We start from the raw sequence: 19,932 nt of genomic DNA, 5'->3' as shown, positions 1-19,932 counted from the left end.
TACAGGACACTGGAGCAATTCCAAATCCAATCAAGTGAGAATAGAGTCTGCTCTTAAAGAAAAAGCCACATTTCCAATACACTGCAAGTAGGGGCAGCTAGGAACATAGGTCTGGAGGGGCCCCTAAGGCCATCCAGTTTAGTCCATTCCCAGGCACCTCTTTCCCCAAAGTTTCCTAACAATGACCCACTGCAAACTTTCATATAGAACAAGTACAAGAACCAGACCAAAGAGGACAACCCTAGAAAATGGCAGAGGTGAAAGAAGGGGACATGAGGGCATTGGCATTGCAAGGAGAGAGGAGTTATTGAATATATGCACAGAGGATCCAAAGAAGAGGAACATACCTCCTGCTGTCCTTGCCAGTCTAATGTAAGGGAGAAATCCCGATCCCTAATTTGACAATTGGTTTGACACTGAGCAGAAGAGCAGAGCAGTGTTATGATGTCTATATATCAGCAGGAGGATCAGCCCATCCCAGGCACTGCCCCTCTGTTATAGGTGTGACCACTGTCCAAAGCAAATTTGAGCCAGAGCCCAGGAGCTGGATGACAGCTTTTCCTTCCACTCTTCTACTGAAAAGTAGTTTTTCACTTTTTTCACACTGACCTAAACCATGCTGACTTCATAGAGGTAGAAAGTGAGGATCCCTGTAGCCAAGTATGAGTGACAGTCCCTGAGAGCATCACCATTAGATGTTGCAGTTGCATTTTGCAGTGCTGGAGTACAGCTGGGAGGGACAGCCAGAGGTCATCTAGTCCGATCTCCTGCCTGAGGCAGGTTTCCCTCTATCCAAACTGTCCTATACAAATGATTATCTATGGCATCACTTTGCATACTAACCCTACCCTCCAGTATATCTGTTATCCTGTCCCAGCTTGGTTTCATCTGCAAATTTGCTGAGGGTGTACTCTATGCCATCTTCCAGGTCACAGATGAAGACAGTGAACAAAACTGGCCACAGGACCAACTCCTGGAGCACTTCACTTGATACTGGCTGCCGACTAGACATTGAGCCATTGATTACTACAGCCTGTGCCCGATGCTCCAGCCAGCTTTCTATCCACCTTACAGTGCATTCATCCAACCTGTACTTCCTTAGCTTGCCTGCAGGCATGTTGTGGGAAACCGTATCAAAAGCCTTGCTAAAATCAAGTTACACCACAGCCACTGCTCTCCCCACATCGGCAGAGCCAGTCACATCATGAGAGAAAGCAATCATGTTGGTCAGGCATGACTTGCCTCTGGCGAATCCATGCTGACTGTTCCTGATCACCTTCTTCTCCTCCAAGTGCTTAGAAATGGATTCCTGGAGGATCTGCTCCATGATTTTTCCAAGCACTGAGGTGAGGAGGACTGGTCTGTAGTTCCCTGGATCCTCCTCCTTCCCTTTCTTAAAAATGGGCCCTATGTTTGCCCTTTTCCAATCATCTGGGACCTCTCCTGATCACCATGAGTTTTCAGAGATAATGGCCAGTGGCTCTTCAGTCTCATCAGCCAACTCCCTCAGCCCCCTTGGGTGCATCCCACCCAGCCCCATAGACTTCTACCTATCCAGATTTTCTATGTAATCCCTAACCTGTTCTTTCACCACTGAGAGCTGCTCATCTCCTTTCCAAACTGTGCTGCCAGCGCAGTAGTGTGGGAGCTGCGCTTGACTGTGAAGACTGAGGTGAAAAAGGCATTGAGCACTTCAGCTTTTTCTGCATCCTCTGTCACGAGGTTGCCTCCCTCATTCAGTAAGGGACCCACACTTTCCCTGATCCACCTCTTGCTACCGACACACATACCAGTATAGGATCCAGTGCACAGCTGCCTCATTTGGGAAATTGCTTCATGTCTTTATTCATCAAGGTCTCTGGAAAGACACCACGATCCAGATCTACAATGCAGGGATCATCCCCACTCTCCACTACAAGTGTGAACTCTGGATGACCTACCATGGTCATCTCAACAGCCTGTACAGGGATCACTACCTATGTCCTAGGAAGATCCTCCACTCCACATGAAATGGGAAGACTGTCACACAAACGCCAGCATCCTGGCTGAAGCCAGTGTTACCAGCATGGAGTCAGTGATCCTCAAGCACCAAGTTCACTAGACCAGACATTGTGAGGGGATGCCTGACTCTTGACTCAGGACTCCCAAAACACCTGCTCAGCTCCCAGTCTAGGCTTGGCCTGAGATCTCACAGTGGCCAGAGGAACTGCTGTAAGGGCATATTAAGGGAATACATGTAGGAAACGGATGTTGACTTGAAGAGCTAGAAAGTGCTGCGTACCAGCTGTCTGCAGTGATGACGCAGGCTTAGCCGATGGCCGTCCATTGCAAGGTGAAGCATACTGCCCTCAAAGCAGACAAGAGGACAGAGAAAAGACAAGTGCAGGAATCACTGCCCACAGCCTACTTTCACCTGAGGAAAGACCTGTAACTGTTGCAGATGGCTCAAGGATTGGACTCTTAACTCACCTCAAGACCCATCACTGAGTCATGGCAGAGATCAGCCCTGAATGAAGGGATTGGTGACAATGACATCTCTTACTGCACGGGTCACTTTAACTCTGCATACGGACAATTTAATTCTTTAGATAAGTTGGTTTTCTCACAGTTTATACATCAGTAACTCTGAGCAGATATGCCACAGATATTTCTTACTATCATAGCCACTGTAAGGAGTGTGAGCAGGAGCTTTACTTCACATTTTCTTGATTTTCCAATTTGTGAACCTGGGTTTTTAAATGACTAGGAAGGGAAAACTGATGACTGATACAGTGGGATTTGGCCACAACCATAGAAAAGGTTTGTGTGTGTCTGGCTCATGGGCAACACAAGAAGTGATGCTACAGTCCCACCAGACTGACATGGGAACTTGCCAGGGAAGGCGATCGGTTTTGTTAATGAGGAATGAAATGTCTTAACGAAACCTGTTGGCTCCACAACATTTATGACATGGAAATAAGATGTGAAATAAATAAATCAATCACCAAACAAAAGATACTTTGATATTTATTAGCAACACCTTTATTGACTGTAATAGTGAGTCCAATTAATCACTTGGGAGTGATTGTTCAATAATTACAATGAGGGAAAAGGGCCAAAATTTGCACAAGTCATTTTTTAAGCAGCGGCAGCAGCTCCACTTCTCAGGAGCGCAGGCTCTGAGCAAGGAGCGCTGCAATGAACACCAGGGCCAGGTACAACTGCATTTCCCAACACAACCGGCCCCGGGTTTTGGTGCCTCCTCTTCGCCGCCCCTCACCCGACCCCCGCAGCTGCACCCGTCAGTGCCGGACCCCACAGGCCCCCGAGGGCCCCTCGGTCATGCAGGAAATGACCCACGGGCCAGAGACGGACCGTCCAGCTCAGCCACGTCCTGCTCTCCGTGGTCGGAGGATGAAGAAACCCAACCTGCGCGTCCAGGGTCACGGACACGGCACCGCTGATCGTCTGCAGGGAGAGGAGTCCTCCAGGGTCACAGACATGAGCACGACTGAGGCCAGAGGGGACAACTAACACATCCTGTCTTGCACATTTCCTTTCCCTCTCACTGGCAGCGTCAGAGCTTGATTTTACCGTCCCACACCAGGAACCAGGGCCGGATCCTGTCCCCAGCGAATGAGGCCGGAGGGAAGGTGAAGATCGGGGCCCCGGTGTCAGCATCGAGAAACGACACCCGCCCCAATGTGCAGTCCAGACAGACCCCGACCCTGCTGGGCGCCCGGTGCAGGGACAGGGGGGTGGGATCAGGGGCAGTGAGAGCCTTGTACTGACCCCCACAGCACTGCACACCCCAGACCCCCTCCTTGGGGCTAAATCTGATCCATCCCTTCCTCCTCACAGACTCTCTGGCCACCCCCACGCCCCACCATGCCCTCCCCCCCCCACCTCCACCTCCCACCAGTGTCTGCCTGAGGTGAATCCCTCACGGCCCAGCACACAGCGCTCAGTGTCAAATCTCTCAGGATTGTCAGGCAGATCCTGCCATGTGCGTGTCCATCTCACACTCTTCCCATCCTCAGACAGGACGAGGTAGGGATGAGCCGTGTCTGGATCCAGAGTCACCTCCTCTGCGGGGAAAGGAGATACAGGAGCGTGAGGAGCAGAGCTCAGCCCGAGGACAGGGGGTGATCGAGGCAGGGGCAGCTTTGGCTGCAGCTGGAGGTGAATCCGGGATTGACCCGAGCAGGAAGGAGCCCGGAGACCTCAGCAAAGGGCAGGGCCGATTCCCCCCGGCAGGAAGAGACGGGCCAGGGACAGAAACACACCGGCTGGGCCAGGGCTGGGACACGGCATCGTTCCCCTCCTGCACCTGCCGGTCACAGGCAGGGAGGAGAGACCCTGGGGGCTGAGGAGAGCCCAGCAGAGGGTGTGAAGGGGAGAGCATGGATACAGCTCATCTCCCCCTGCACTGTCCACTGCCTGTCTTCAGTCCCACTCTGTGAAACCTTCCCCGTGCTCAGACTTTGGGGTACACTTTCCCTGAGAGACATTTTCACTCCAGCAAGTCACAGCCAAAGAAATTAACATTTGGACGAGGTAAGTCCTCATGGCACAAAGATTCGTTATGTCCCAGATTTCAAGCGCAGGTCCAATTTCCCAAGTTTCCAGAGCTTACCCAAAAGGAACAGCCTAAGACATAGCAGATGGGAGGGAGCAAAATATATACACACATAGGAAGGGTTTAGGGTGAAAATGGAGAGATAATGTGTGGGGAAGTGGAAGTGAGGAACCCATAAGTAACTTATATAAATATAAGGTAATTGTCTTAAAAGTCAGGAGGTGTACTTGGTGTCTTAATAAAGAGAGTAGGAGTATTGTTGTAGCTGCAAAGGTCCAAGAAATGTCCAGGAGGCAAGGATGTTTTGTGGCATATTTATTTTTCCTTCTATATAGTTGGAAGAGCTGTTGCACAAACTTTAGGGCATCAAGTGCCCTTCCTCTAATAAATGAGGAAAGATGAAAGAGTATGCCATGAGGGCTGGATGGCAAAGGAAAACAACACTAGGAACTACTGAAATTATAGCAGCTCGCCTGCTCTTCCAGCAAGTATGATCTCTAGGAGTAGTCCTCAAATAGTCCCTACACGTCAGGGACTGTTCCAAGAACTGCTGTGTCCCCAGCAGGGATCAATGGAAATAAAAGAAGAGTCACATCCCCGCACAGACAGGGCTGATGACTGTTAGGCTGATGACTGCTTGCTCTCCCTCATCACCACTCATTGTGATGACAAGCAGACTTTGAGGAAGAAAAAGCAGGAGGAAAGGAAGGAAAGTGGAGGAGAGTGAATAGACACACAAAGGAAGAGATCACAAAGAGGAAGAGAGAGCAGTACTGGGTAGGAAGGAGACAGCAGAGAGAAGACAAGGGAAGGAAGTAGAGATAGATATGGGGTGTGGGAACCAAAAAGTAGTAGTTTAGAGAAAGCTGTCTTGGTATATGAATATAAAAACAGGTGCTCATGTAACTCCTCCACTCAGCCACCCTGGCCAACTCCACTCCCTTCACAGTGTCATAGTTGGTAGGGTCAGAAGGGACCTGAGCGTATCAACATTTCACATTTTTTGACAGGATGTACAGTTTGTGCCAAACCTGAAACAACCCCAGAATCAGACATGAGAACTCATTAGAAGAGATGTATAAACAGAATAATATATAATTGCATACAATATCACACCAGGTCAAAATAGATATAAAATACAGCGCGTCAGAATTAATAGCCAAGACACAGACACTGTGACGGCTTCTCTACCAGAGGACCATGCATTTAGCAGTCTGACATTTCTCAGAGCACTGCTGCTGACATAGCTGTTGATAGTAAAGACATTTTTCCCTACAAACACTCTTTAGCAGCATAACAAGACTACTAATGAAGACCTGCTTCTGCTGCCTTTCATATAATGGAAAAGTCTGCCTTTAGTTAAATGTGAGAAGAGCCAGGCCTATGGAGTAATGGTGGCAGGAGGCAGAAGAAGAGTGTTTCCTTGTACTTCAGGGTAATATAATATAAACCTTCTGGGGGAACTGTCACAAAGGAGGGGATTTGAAATTTCCTCGTCACAGTTTCCGGCTCTGACAAGTGTTTTCCTGTGGAGACAAGGCACCAGTGTGAGGAAAGGTGGTCACCATGCTTAAATAGCAGGGACAAGACATTATTGGCTCTGGGTACAATGTTCAGAACTATCCAAGTGACTTAGGCATGTATGAATCTAAGACCAAACAAAAGTCTCCCATTAAATTGTGTCCGTATCATTACTGACCTACAGGCCTCTCTGTCGGGTTCCTATTACCCTTTTTGACCAACCTTTTCTTGCACCACCCAGGCTGTGAAAGACAGGATAGATGCTTGTTCTAAGTAAGTCTTTGCAAAAGCCAAAAACAGAGGAGATTTTCAATGTGTGAGTGATTTAATGTATTCTTACCATGTACCCATCTCCTGGAGAGCCATGTAGCAGAGATATTTTAAACTCATTAGGGACAAGGGTCTAGGCTAGAACACAGGACCCTGTCCCTTCCTGGGCAGCTGCAGCCACCTCACTGAGCCAGACCCAGCTCGCTTGCTCTCTCCCTACTGGCCCCACATCTCTATCTCTTTTGACTGTTCAGAGGCCAGTTTCAGAAGGAGTGACCACAACAATGTGGGGTAATGCAAGACCTGTGCTATGAAAAGAGGTTCAAATCCTGTTGGGGCAAAGAGCACCGAGAACCCAGATTTCCGGTTTCCTGAACAACTGTCCTAAATACTCAAATGCTGGAGCTAAAATACAAAAACGCCACCACCTCTTGTGCAGTTTAACACTTGCTAGTTGCACATTCCTGGCCATCTACATTTTCAAACTTTTAACACCAGTACACACCCAGAAGGGACACGTATATGTAGCAGTGTACCTCTGTAGCCAATACGTAGCTTGCTTCACATGCTTAGGCTAAATGTGGACATGTACCTGTCCAGGCTGCCAGGGGAAATACAATGTCATCTATGCAAAAGGAACCTTTTTGGCACTCAAGTGACTGAAAACCTGCCATTTACACTCACAAAGGGAAATAGAAATTGCTGTGTGTGCAGTGGGGACTGCTAGGTTCCTCCAAGAAATGTGGCCATAGGAGGTTTTGAATCCTTTGACCTAAGTAAAAAGCACTTCCTGCCACAAAATGTTAGGGAGGCCTAAAAATTTGACCAGAAAGAAAGAAGGGAACTGAAATCACAGGGAAGGAGGGCATTGACCATTAATTCAATATGAGCTTTCATTACCTCGACAGGCCACAGCTCTTCTCCACTCTGGAACAAAGAGAAATAGTGGTGAGAACTTATCTGAGCAAATGCAGCTGTAAAACAAGTCTTGGATGAGGAGCATCTGGCTCAAGGAAATGCCAGAAAAGACCAGAGTGATGCTGGACATAAATGAGGCAACGTGTGGAAGAGCTAGGTGGGACACTGACCTTTCATGTCATGAAATGCATAAATCTATTAAATCCCTCAGCTGACAGGGTGATATCAAATGTCTAGATGCTGTTTGACCACTTGCTAAGTTGCAGTGACCAGGGAGCCTCAGTATCCAAAGACACCACGGACTTGGAGCTGCTGTACCATTTCCTGGGAGAGGGCCTGGCTCCAGAGATACTCCATTATTGCCATCTAGGCTGGATTACTGGTAGTCATTCTCTCTGAACTGAGAAGATTTTGAATGGTACAGAAAACAGCTGCCTATTTTCTCCATGTTTTGGGGCACCTTGTACATGAAGCACATATTTAAGTCCCTCCAATGATTCCCAACCATCTTATGATGCCATCTTATGCCCTTGTTCCTAATCTTCCAACTAATTAACCCATGCATCTCCAGTTACCTTAATGTTCACGTTTCACTCTGTGAACCACTACAACTGCTGTAAGGCCGTGGGACACGCACATCGCACAGCCCAGAAAGAAGTGTCTGAGAGCTCTGAACAAAACAGTCCTAGCCAAGGGCATCTTCGTGCTACTTCCAGTTTTATCTTCCAACCGGTCGTTTTCAGTATGGAGAAAATGAATCCTACAGCTAGAAGGATACATTTGATACCATGGAAAAGGTTATATTGTACACAGACAAAAACTCACCAAGTTCTTGTTGAAGGTCTCCTGGATTGAAAAAAAAATACATAAATTAATTGCTTCTCATACAGAAGATTAGCAATCCCAACCTTTCTTTTGTGCAAAGTATTACAGAGCCCATTTATCCAGGCTACAGAGGAACTAATGAGACGCTGGTTCTTTTTCTAGCCCATGGGAGGGTCTTTGTAGGGTCAAATGCAGGGATTTCTGAGCAAGAAACCTTGTTTCTACTGCCTTTGAGGAGGAGGATTTCAGGGACATTTTTAACAAGACTGTACTATGAATCTAACTGATGTATCTCCACTGATTTCCTGTTTTAGGATAAACTAATCTGCAAGATGCAAGAATTTACAAACAACTCGAAACAAAGAGTAAGCACTGCTAACAAACGCACATGAAGACCTTCCTTTCCATTTACAGGAAGCACAAATGCTCCTTGGTGTCCCTTTCTGTGGTAACTAGTTCACCTGATGAATTATACCCTTTGCCAAGATATACTTTTGATAATATTTTATCATCTCCCAGGACCTATACACAGAATTACAGTCAAGAAATTAACAGTGATATTTCATGGCCGAGAGAAGTGGGAACTCTTTTGTGTTTATTTGGCTGTTCTAACTTAGTTGTATCTGCTTTTTAACAGTTTCATTTCAAGAGACCAGGTTAACCAAGTTTGTGTGCATGGGCCCTGCCTTTCAAACTTGTGAAATTTATAAGAGCTTTGATGCCATAACATAAAAGCGGGTGACAGGTTGCTGAATAGTCCATGGTTAGTGTGACTTGTATGACAGCCTAAGGTGGAGGAGCCCTCAGCTCAAGAGCTCCAGGGCAGAAGGGGCAAGCTCCAAGTAGGAGTTGTGTCAGGGGATGGCATTGTACTTTACCATCTAGCTGTGCAGAGACAAGTTTTAATGATTGATAGATCCCTCTAGCGGTTTCAGGCTGAGATCTAGTACCCACTTGTCTCCAAACACCTGACATGCCTCAAATACTAGTAGGTCAGATAGAAACCTGTACTGCCTAGAGTCTAAAGAGTTGAAATTCTTTTCTTTTTTTTTTTTTAGGTTTGTTTGGGGGGTTTTTTTTGGAAATTATTTGTGCTGCAGTTTCTGACTCAGCTGTTCAAAAGTCATGTGGCACTACTACCAGCAACCACCCTCCACCCCACTGTCTTGAGGCCAGGACTTCAGATACTCCAAAATCCATTGGCAGGAATCCTACTTGTAGACCAGAGGTCTTGGCATTCGGATGCCCCCTACACTGATCTCTGCTAAAAGGCCAAGAAGTGAAGAGTTTAGATTCTTGAGTACGCTCAAGGTCTTGAGGGTTTTTGGTTGTAGCCATTTAGTCAAAGGGCATGGGCAGGCAAGGTTCTTTGAGTAGATGTGATATCTTCTTTAGATCAACTGAGTAGTTGGAAAAAAAGTTCTCAGCAAGGTTTCAGGTGCAGTCACCCTTCTTCAGGCATAGGGACTCTCTGGTGTTCTCTCTGGGCAAACTGTACAGAAGAGAAAAGCAGAGACACCCTATGCCTGAAGAGAGGTGACTGCACCCAAAAATTTCCTAAGAACTTTTTTCCAAGTACCTAGTTGGTCTAATAAAAGATACCACATCTTTTTTTTTTTTAATTTATCCATATTCCAAGCCAAAATAACCAAACAAATTCCAAATCCATGAGTCAGACCAGAACCATAAGTGGCTGTACTACTGGCAAACATCCTCCACCCACCCCTGGGGCTTCAGATGTTTCCAAATCCTTTGGCAAGCATCTTACTTTCAGGCCCAAGCCCAGAGGCTTGGGGTTCAGATACCCCCAAGTTTGGCTTGACCTTAGCTATGAGGCCCCCAAAGCAAGCTAGGGAGGAGAATATCATTTCCATAAAGTGAACTTAAAGCCACTGCACCTCAGCAGTACTGAACCCCACCAGAAGAGCAGTTCTCCCCGGGTGCGCTTTAGGAGAACTGCTGTCATGGACACAGATACATGTTTCTCCCCAGCCAGGTGAAGAACAGGCAATGCACTTGATCTGAGCCTTTAAGAGGCTTCAACTACTCAAAGAACCATGCCTGCTCGAGGTCTAGAAGAGCTCAGTGCTTCTGCAACCAAAAACAGAGCAGTGGAGCAGCATCCTTTGCCCACCCCAATAGTGAACAGCACATTACTGGGAAGATTAGATAGTCGGGAGAAGTGATGGCATTGGCAGCAGCAGGCTACTAGCATTAACCCACCTACTTCCAGGACTTAACATTCTTGATGTTTTAACAGAATTACAGCTCCATCCTCACTTAATGTTACATATATACAAGGGGAAAGTTAGGGACAGGTTAAATAAAGTTAAAAATAGCCACCCAATGTAAAGCAAGTTAGGCAGGGGGGAAACTACTGGGGATCATTATGGGGTTCAGGGGACAGGCAGGCTCAGGGGTGAGTTCCAGGGAGCAAGCATGCTCTACAGGGGTTGAGGGGGTGGGTGGGGGGGGAGGTAGGATGTGCTGGAGGCCTGGGAGACTGGGGATGAAACCATGGTCCACAGGGATATCCATATGATAGCGAGGTTAGTGGATTATAAGGGGCATAAAGAGAAGGGGGATGGTCCTTTGGGTGGATATGGGAAATTAGATGGGAGAGTGGAATCCACAGAGTGAACTGGGGAGCAAGATCGGTCTTAAAAGGCGGAGCAAAGAATAGGGGAAGAAAGCAGGGTCTGCACAAAGGGGATTGTGGGGGGCAGGAGGATTTGATCAGGGGGGCAGCTGGAGTGTTTGGGGAGGCTTGGGATGTTTGAGAGCTCTCTGCCCCTCCAAGACCAAGGGTTACTTTGGCCCCTGATTCCACACACCCCCAGGAAAGCAGCCTTTCTGTTGTACTGACCTCACCCCATATCTTGACTTACTTCCTCAGCTCTGGGCATGAATGAACACCTTTAAAACTGCAATGAGAAGCATCTGGTGGGATCGGGGATTTGGTGGGTTTGGGAGGCATTGGCTTCTCTACAGTTGGGATTGACCATTTAGGGATGGTGTGAGTGCCCAGGGGGTAAAAAAAATAGCCTGGTGCCAGGGGGGTAAGAAACTTAAGTTAGATTGAGTGGCAATAGTTTAACATGTTCTGACCTCTGTTAAGCTCCCTGAATATCTGCATGTACCCTAAATGTGTCACATCCAGGGAGGCTTAGGCAAACCAGGAAAGTAATTCAAGGGCATAACATTTTCAACATTATGTCTTAAGTGGAATGATGTATACAATGAATTGTTGATACTGCACTCCCTGGCTGCGTCTACACATTCATTAGTGCCATGTCGTTACTGCCCATTTACTTTAGTAAAGGTAAAAACAGGAACTAAACCAAAGCTTAGAACTGTCACTAGTGCAGAGGAGCGCCGGCACACACATTATAGGTGACGCTAGCATGCAATACAATAACTCTACTGTGCATTATTGTAATACCATGGCGATTACCATAATATGCTAAGGGACCACAGAACTGGTCTTCTGCGAATTAAGTGTTTCATGAGGGGGGCTTTCCATTGTGTGTCATCTGCACGGGGAGTATGGGGGAGACGACAGCCAGGAAAAAGAGGGAGCTCTGCATGCAGCTGGGGGCAGTGACACTGAGCTGAACAGCTGAGCGGGTGGAAGGGAGCTTGGGCAGGGGGCGAGCTTCCCAGCACAGTGTGCCACCTCCAACTCTGCCACCCCGGCATCTGCATCCCTCAGCTGTCCACTAGTTGGAGAGCCTTGCTGTTATACGAACATACTTCTAGAAGTGAAAATATATTGCTGGGACAAAGGGCTGTGATCGATTACATGAAACCTCGCCCCAGATATTGTACAACTGATGATGCTTTCATAGGTGCATGCCCGTATTGGAAGAGCAAGAGCTTGTGCTTTCTCCCTTACTTCCATGTTCTGTGTCAGTATTGCAGGAGGATGGAAGTACTAAAATAATGACTCATGGCCACAGGAGAAACTGCATTGTGAGATCTTTTCCACCCAAAGCTCTTTTTATGGATGGATTATCACATCTTCATGCCATCCTTTCCTGTGCAGGTAAGATCAAGGTGAAAATGTCTATCTGATGAAAAGCCAGTTGTGGGGGCTGGGGGAGACTAGTGGGAAGAACTGTTGGGCGCAGGGGGCCTTTGCGTGGGCACCAGGGAGCAGACAGCATCTAGAGGGATATGGTGGGGAGGGGGCAGGCAAGGTCTGCGGGAGGTCTGGGAGACTATGGGGGAAAGCAGGTGCACAGAGGGATCTACAAGATGGTAACAAAAAGCGCGGTCCAGGCAGGAGAAGGGGCGGGGGGGAGGAGGCAGGGTTCTCTGGGCAGATATGGGAGATTAAAAGGAGGAGTGACTTCTGTAGAGTGGATTGGGGAGTAAATTTGGTCTTCAGCTTGGGGATCAGAGGGTTCACAGGGCAAACAGGGTCTGCAGGAAGAGGTTTGAAAGGCTCCAGGACGGTTTGGAGAATCAGGGTCAGGTGGAGAGTTTGGGGAGGCTTGGGATGTTTGGGTGCTCTCTGCTTCTCTGAGACCAAGGATTATTTTGGCCCCTTCTTCCTCACACCCCAAGGAAACCAGCCCCTGCCCCGCACTGAGCCAGCCCCCCACCCCCGCTCATCCTGACTTGCTTCCTTAGCTCCTGGCACGAGTGAACACCTTTAAAATCACAATCAGAAGTGTCTGGTGGGACTGGGAATTTGCTCAGCTCAGTGGGGGTTGGTTTATGCACAGGCGGGTTTGTCTATGTAGGGCTGGCGTGAGGGCCCAAGGGGCTAAAAATACCCTCGTGCCAGAGGCTGAGGAACCAAAGTGCAGCCCGGGGCCTGGGGCTGCTTTTGCCAGCCCTGTGACTCTGCTGGGAACCGTAGAGCAGGCCAGTTAGATCAGCGTTGTGGGACCCGATCTAGACTCGACTGCCTCAGAGGTACACTAATGTTAGCTGGGGTTGGCCATTTTTAGACCAAACTCATCTTCCTGAATCTCTCTACACTTTGCACTTAGATAGACTGAAATAGGGCTGTAAGTGGAAGGTCTGCACATGGGCAAGCTCAGCTAGATCTGGTGCCCATTCTTTAACATGCTCTAGCCTCCCTTAACCTCCCCAAATGTCTATATGTGCCCTAAAAGTGCCACATCCAGGGAGACCCTGCCATGCCAGGAAAGTCATTCAAGGCCATAAAAATATCAACTTTACATCTCAAGTGGAATGACGTCTACTTTTCACAGTTGATATTGCACCCCCTGGCTGCGTCTACACATTCATTAGTGCCATGTAGCTACTGCCCATTTACTTTAGTAAATGTGCAAACAGGAGCTAAACCAAAGCCCAAACTGTCACTAGTGCAGAGTAGCGCGGGCGCACGGGTGATACTAGCTTGTACAGGAATAATTCTACTGCGCATTATGGCAATAGCATGGCGATTACCATGATACGCTAAGGCACCACAGAATCGGACTTGTGTGCATGAAGTATTTCATGAGGGGGGTTTCCAGCGTGTGTCATCTGCACGGGGAGTATGGGGGAGACGACAGCCAGGAAAATGAGGGAGCTCTGCATGCAGCTGGGGGCAGTGACACTGAGCTGAACAGCTGAGCGGGTGGAAGGGAGCTTGGGCAGGAGGCAGGCTTCCTCTAACTCTGCCACCCCAGGCATCTGCATCCCTCAGCTGCCCGCAGGTTGGACAGCCTTGCTCTTATACGAATATACTTTCTAGAAGTGAAATATATTACTGGGAAAAAGGGTTGTGATTAATTACATGACACCTGGCCCCAGACACTGTACAACTGATGATGCTTTGATAGGTGCATGCCCGTATCGGAAGAGCAAGAGCTTGTGCTTTCTCCCTGACTTGCATGTTCTGTGTCAGTATTGCAGAAGGATGGAAGTACTAAAATAATGACTCATGGCCACAGGAGAAACTGCACCGTGACATCTTTTCCACCCGAAAGCTCTCTATTTCTTTTTCTTGTCACATCTTCATATCACCCTTCCTGACAAATTTTCTCAGCTTTAGTCATGTCCTTCTTAATTACATATTAAGAGCATCCCTAGTAATGAATTTAACACTCGCTCGTATGGGAACACAACTTCTTACAAAAAATCGACCTTTTGGAACAAGGGTCATGACACTCACCAATTTCGGCTTTCTTGTTCTCTAAAAAAATAAAAACAGATAGAAATCATTATTAAAGGCCTATATTGTTACAGCACATGTAACAGAATACATAAGGCTTGTGGTGCTTCACCTTCACTTGCGCTGGCTTGTGCAAGCTATGCAAGTCCGCCAGCACAAGTTGCCATTGCATTTTGCTGTGCTGGCGGCTTGGTGTGTGGTCGAGTGCCTGCCTGCCAGCCTTTATTTGGCCATAGTACAATCTTATTCTTCTGATTAGAAGAACACCTACAGGTTGGGGAACTCCCCTCTTGTCAGTATGGAGGCGGAAAAGGATCTTGGAGTCATCATTGACTCCAAGATGAACATGGGCCGGCAGTGTGGGGAGGCAGTCAGGAAGGCCAACCGCACCTTGTCATGCATCCACAGATGCATCTCGAGCAGGTCCAAGGAGGTGATCCTCCCCCTCTATGCAGAGCTGGTCAGGCCACAGCTGGAGTACTGCATCCAGTTCTGGGCGCCACACTTCAAGAGGGATGTGGACAGCATTCGAGGGGGTCCAGAGGAGGCCACTCGCATGGTCAGGGGACAGCAGGGCAGGCCTTACAAGGAGAGGCTACAGGACCTGAACCTGTTCAGCCTCCACAAGAGAAGGCTGAGGGGGATCTAGTGGCCTGTTATAAATTAGTCAGGGGGGATCAGCAGGCACTGGGGGAGTCCCTGTTCCCCCGAGCACTGCCAGGAGTGACCAGGAATAACGGTCACAAGCTGGCAGAGGGCAGGTTTAGGCTGGATATCAGGAAGCGCTACTTCACAGTCAGGATGGCTAGGATCTGGAACCAGCTTCCAAGAGAAGTGGTGCTGGCTCCTACCCTGGGAGTTTTTAAGAGGAGGTTGGATGAACATCTTGCTGGGGTTGTTTGATCCCAGTATTATTTCCTGCCATGGCGGGGGGTTTGGACTAGATGATCTACTCAGGTCCCTTCCGACCCTAGAAACTATGAAACTATGATATTGGATTTATTAGAATACAGTTACTTACTAACTACACTATACTCATTCCCCAGGCATTTACCTTTTATTCTCAAGCGATATATGGTCAGGATTTTAAAAAATTAAGATACCTGTTTCCAGGACTGAAGATTCTTGATGTTTTACCAAAATGACTGCTGCACCCTCGCTTAAGTGGAAGGTCTGCACATGGGCAACCTCAGCTAGATCTGGTGCCTATTCTTTAACATGCTCTAGCCTCCCTTAACCTCCCCGAATGTCTATATGTGCCCTAAAAGTGCCACATCAAGGGAGACCTTGGCATGCCAGGAAAGTCATTCAAGGCCATAAAAATCTCAACATTGCGTCTTAAGTGGAATGACGTCTACTTTTCATAGTTGATGTTGCACTCCTTGGCTGCATCTACACATCCGTTAGTGCCATGTAGTTACTGCCCATTTACTTTAGTAAATGTCCAAACAGGAGTTAAACCAAAGCCCAAACTCTCACTAGTGCAGAGTAGCACGGGCGCACGGGTGATACTAGCTTGCAGACGAGCAATTCTACTGCGGATTATTGTAATAGCATGGCGATTATCATGATACACTAAGGGACCGTAGAATCGGTCTTGTGTGCATGAAGTGTTTCATGAGGGGGGCTTTCCAGTGTGTGTCATCTGCACGGGGAGTATGGGGGAGACTACAGCCAGGAAAATGAGGGAGCTCTGCATGCAGCTGGGGGCAGTAACACTGAGCTGAACAGCTGAGCGGGTGAAAGGGAGCTTGGGCAGGGGGCGAGCTTCCCAGCACAGTGTGCCACCTCCAACTCTGCCACCCTGGCATCTGCATCCCTCAGCTGCCCGCTAGTTGGACAGCCTTGCTGTTATACGAACATACTTCTAGAAGTGAAATATATTGCTGGAACAAAGGGCTGTGATAGATTACATGACACCTGGCCCCAGACATTGTACAACTGATGATGCTTTGACAGGTACATGCCTGTATCGGAAGAGCAAGAGCTTGTGCTTTCTCCCTTACTTGCATGTTCTGTGTCAGTATTGCAGGAGGATGGAAGTACTAAAATAATGACTCATGGCCACAGGAGAAACTGCATTGTGAGATCTTTGCCACCCAAAGCTCTTTTTATTGATGGATTATCACATCTTCATGCCATCGTTTCTTGTGCATTTTCTCAGGTTCAGTTACAACTTTTTTAACTACCTTGGAAAAACTGCCCGGAAAAGAATGTTAAGCAAGGAGGAAATCCCTCCTTTTACAAGAAGAAAAAACCCTACCTTTTGGAAGAAGAAAGATAGCACTTACCAATTTCGGATTTCTGTTTCACTAAACAAAATCAAATATACATGATTACTAACAAGATAATCTGTTACAGCAAATAAAGCAATGAATTCTTACGGGTGAAATTCTCCAGTGTATTGAAGATGTGCGTGAGGTTTTCTGACACTTTCATAGTTTCATGTCCTGAATGTGAAGAGCACGAGGTTGTGCTTTCTCTGTTTCTTATGTATTATGTGTCTGTGTTTCATCAGTATGTAACTAGCATAAAGAATGGCTGATGAGAAAAAGGGAAACTGCACCGTGAGATCTCTTCCACCCCAAAGCTACCTATTTCTATTCCTTGTCACATCTTCATATCACCCTTCCTGACAAATTTTCCCAGCTTTAGTCGTGTCCTTCTTAATTAAATATTAAAAGCATCCCTAGTAATGAATCTAACAATCACTCCTATGGGAACACAACTTCTTACAAAAAATCGACCTTTTGGAACAAGGGTCATGACACTCACCAATTTCGGCATTCTTGTTCTCTAAACAAAAAAAAACACAAATAGAAATCATTATTAAAGACCTATTTTGTTACAGCACATGTAACAGAATACATAAGGCTTGTGCTGCTGCACCTTCACTTGCAATGGCTTGTGCAAGCTATGCAAGTCCGCCAGCACACGTTGCCATTGTACTTTGCTGTGCTGGCAGCTTGGTGTGGGGTCGAGTGCCTGCCTGCCAGCCTTTATTTGGCCGTAGTACAATCTTATCCTTCTGATATTGGATTTATCAGAATACAGTTACTTACTAACTACACTACATTCATTCCCCAGGCATACACCTTTTATTCTGAAGAGATATATAAAAAATATATCTGAAGGATTATAAAAAATTAACCAACCCATTAGGTTTACTGAATAAATGAAACAAAATATTCTGTAGTGTTTAACTACCCACGTGAGATTACAGTTGTTTGTGAAAAGGAAGATACCTGTTTCCAGGACTGAAGATTCTTGATGTTTTACCAAAACTACCGCTCCACCCTCCCTTAATCGTACAAATACACATGTAGGGAGGTTAGGGGCAGGGAAGATCAAGGTGAAAATGTCTATCTGATGAAAAGCCAGTTGTGGGGGCTGGGGGAGACTAGTGGGAAGAACTGTTGGGCGCAGGGGGCCTTTGCGTGGGCACCAGGGAGCAGACAGCATCTAGAGGGGTATTGTGGGGAGGGGGCAGGCAAGGTCTGCGGGAGGTCTGGGAGACTATGGGGGAAAGCGGGTGCACAGAGGGATCTACAAGATGGTAACAAAAAGCGCGGTCCAGGCAGGAGAAGGGGCGGGGGGGAGGAGGCAGGGTTCTCTGGGCAGATATGGGAGATTAAAAGGAGGAGTGACTTCTGTAGAGTGGATTGGGGAGTAAATTTGGTCTTCAGCTTGGGGATCAGAGGGTTCACAGGGCAAACAGGGTCTGCAGGAAGAGGTTTGAAAGGCTCCAGGAGGGTTTGGAGAATCAGGGTCAGGTGGAGAGTTTGGGGAGGCTTGGGATGTTTGGGTGCTCTCTGCTTCTCTGAGACCAAGGATTATTTTGGCCCCTTCTTCCTCACACCCCAAGGAAACCAGCCCCTGCCCCGCACTGAGCCAGCCCCCCACCCCCGCTCATCCTGACTTGCTTCCTTAGCTCCTGGCACAAGTGAACACCTTTAAAATCACAATCAGAAGTGTCTGGTGGGACTGGGAATTTGCTCAGCTCAGTGGGGGTTGGTTTATGCACAGGCGGGTTTGTCTATTTAGGGCTGGCGTGAGGGCCCAAGGGGCTAAAAATACCCTCGTGCCAGAGGCTGAGGAACCAAAGTGCAGCCCGGGGCCTGGGGCTGCTTTTGCCAGCCCTGTGACTCTGCTGGGAACCGTAGAGCAGGCCAGTTAGATCAGTGTTGTGGGACCCGATCTAGACTCGACTGCCTCAGAGGTACACTAATGTTAGCTGGGGTTGGCCATTTTTAGACCAAACTAATCTTCCTGAATCTCTCTACACTTTGCACTTAGATAGACTGAAATAGGGCTGTAAGTGGAAGGTCTGCACATGGGCAAGCTCAGCTAGATCTGGTGCCCATTCTTTAACATGCTCTAGCCTCCCTTAACCTCCCCAAATGTCTATATGTGCCCTAAAAGTGCCACATCCAGGGAGACCCTGCCATGCCAGGAAAGTCATTCAAGGCCATAAAAATATCAACTTTACATCTCAAGTGGAATGACGTCTACTTTTCACAGTTGATATTGCACCCCCTGGCTGCGTCTACACATTCATTAGTGCCATGTAGTTACTGCCCATTTACTTTAGTAAATGTGCAAACAGGAGCTAAACCAAAGCCCAAACTGTCACTAGTGCAGAGTAGCGCGGGCGCACGGGTGATACTAGCTTGTAGAGGAATAATTCTACTGCGCATTATTGCAATAGCATGGCGATTACCATGATACGCTAAGGCACCACAGAATCGGACTTGTGTGCATGAAGTGTTTCATGAGGGGGGTTTCCAGCGTGTGTCATCTGCACGGGGAGTATGGGGGAGACGACAGCCAGGAAAATGAGGGAGCTCTGCATGCAGCTGGGGGCAGTGACACTGAGCTGAACAGCTGAGCGGGTGGAAGGGAGCTTGGGCAGGGGGCAGGCTTCCTCCAACTCTGCCACCCCGGCATCTGCATCCCTCAGCTGCCCGCAAGTTGGACAGCCTTGCTCTTATACGAATATACTTTCTAGAAGTGAAATATATTACTGGGAAAAAGGGTTGTGATTAATTACATGACACCTGGCCCCAGACACTGTACAACTGATGATGCTTTGATAGGTGCATGCCCGTATCGGAAGAGCAAGAGCTTGTGCTTTCTCCCTTACTTGCATGTTCTGTGTCAGTATTGCAGGAGGATGGAAGTACTAAAATAATGACTCATGGCCACAGGAGAAACTGCACCTTTGCCACCCAAAGCTCTTTTTATTGACATCTTTTCCACCCGAAAGCTCTCTATTTCTTTTTCTTGTCACATCTTCATATCACCCTTCCTGACAAATTTTCTCAGCTTTAGTCATGTCCTTCTTAATTACATATTAAGAGCATCCCTAGTAATGAATTTAACACTCGCTCGTATGGGAACACAACTTCTTACAAAAAATCGACCTTTTGGAACAAGGGTCATGACACTCACCAATTTCGGCATTCTTGTTCTCTAAAAAAATAAAAACAGATAGAAATCATTATTAAAGGCCTATATTGTTACAGCACATGTAACAGAATACATAAGGCTTGTGGTGCTTCACCTTCACTTGCGCTGGCTTGTGCAAGCTATGCAAGTCCGCCAGCACAAGTTGCCATTGCATTTTGCTGTGCTGGCTGCTTGGTGTGTGGTCGAGTGCCTGCCTGCCAGCCTTTATTTGGCCGTAGTACAATCTTATTCTTCTGAT

At 47.5% G+C, this 19,932-nt stretch overlaps 1 pseudogene across 1 annotated transcript; it reads right to left on the bottom strand.

The window, feature by feature from the left end:
• Positions 1 to 3,000: 3,000 nt before the first annotated feature.
• LOC149852609 (butyrophilin subfamily 1 member A1-like) lies at positions 3,001 to 16,664 on the bottom strand (annotated as a pseudogene). The gene is made up of 6 exons (XR_016439261.1): positions 16,610 to 16,664; positions 16,517 to 16,537; positions 14,226 to 14,246; positions 8,093 to 8,113; positions 7,250 to 7,276; positions 3,001 to 4,067 (listed from the first exon to the last, which is right to left on the bottom strand). The product of XR_016439261.1 is annotated as a butyrophilin subfamily 1 member A1-like (transcript).
• Between the last annotated feature and the right edge of the window lie 3,268 nt (positions 16,665 to 19,932).

Source organism: Crocodylus siamensis, chromosome 15, assembly GCF_052110815.1.
Source record: "Crocodylus siamensis isolate JL-2025a chromosome 15, ASM5211081v1, whole genome shotgun sequence".
In the NCBI taxonomy this organism is placed as follows: domain Eukaryota; kingdom Metazoa; phylum Chordata; order Crocodylia; family Crocodylidae; genus Crocodylus; species Crocodylus siamensis.
Note: the sequence above shows the minus strand (reverse complement) of the source record. Positions and strands in the feature narration are given on the sequence as shown.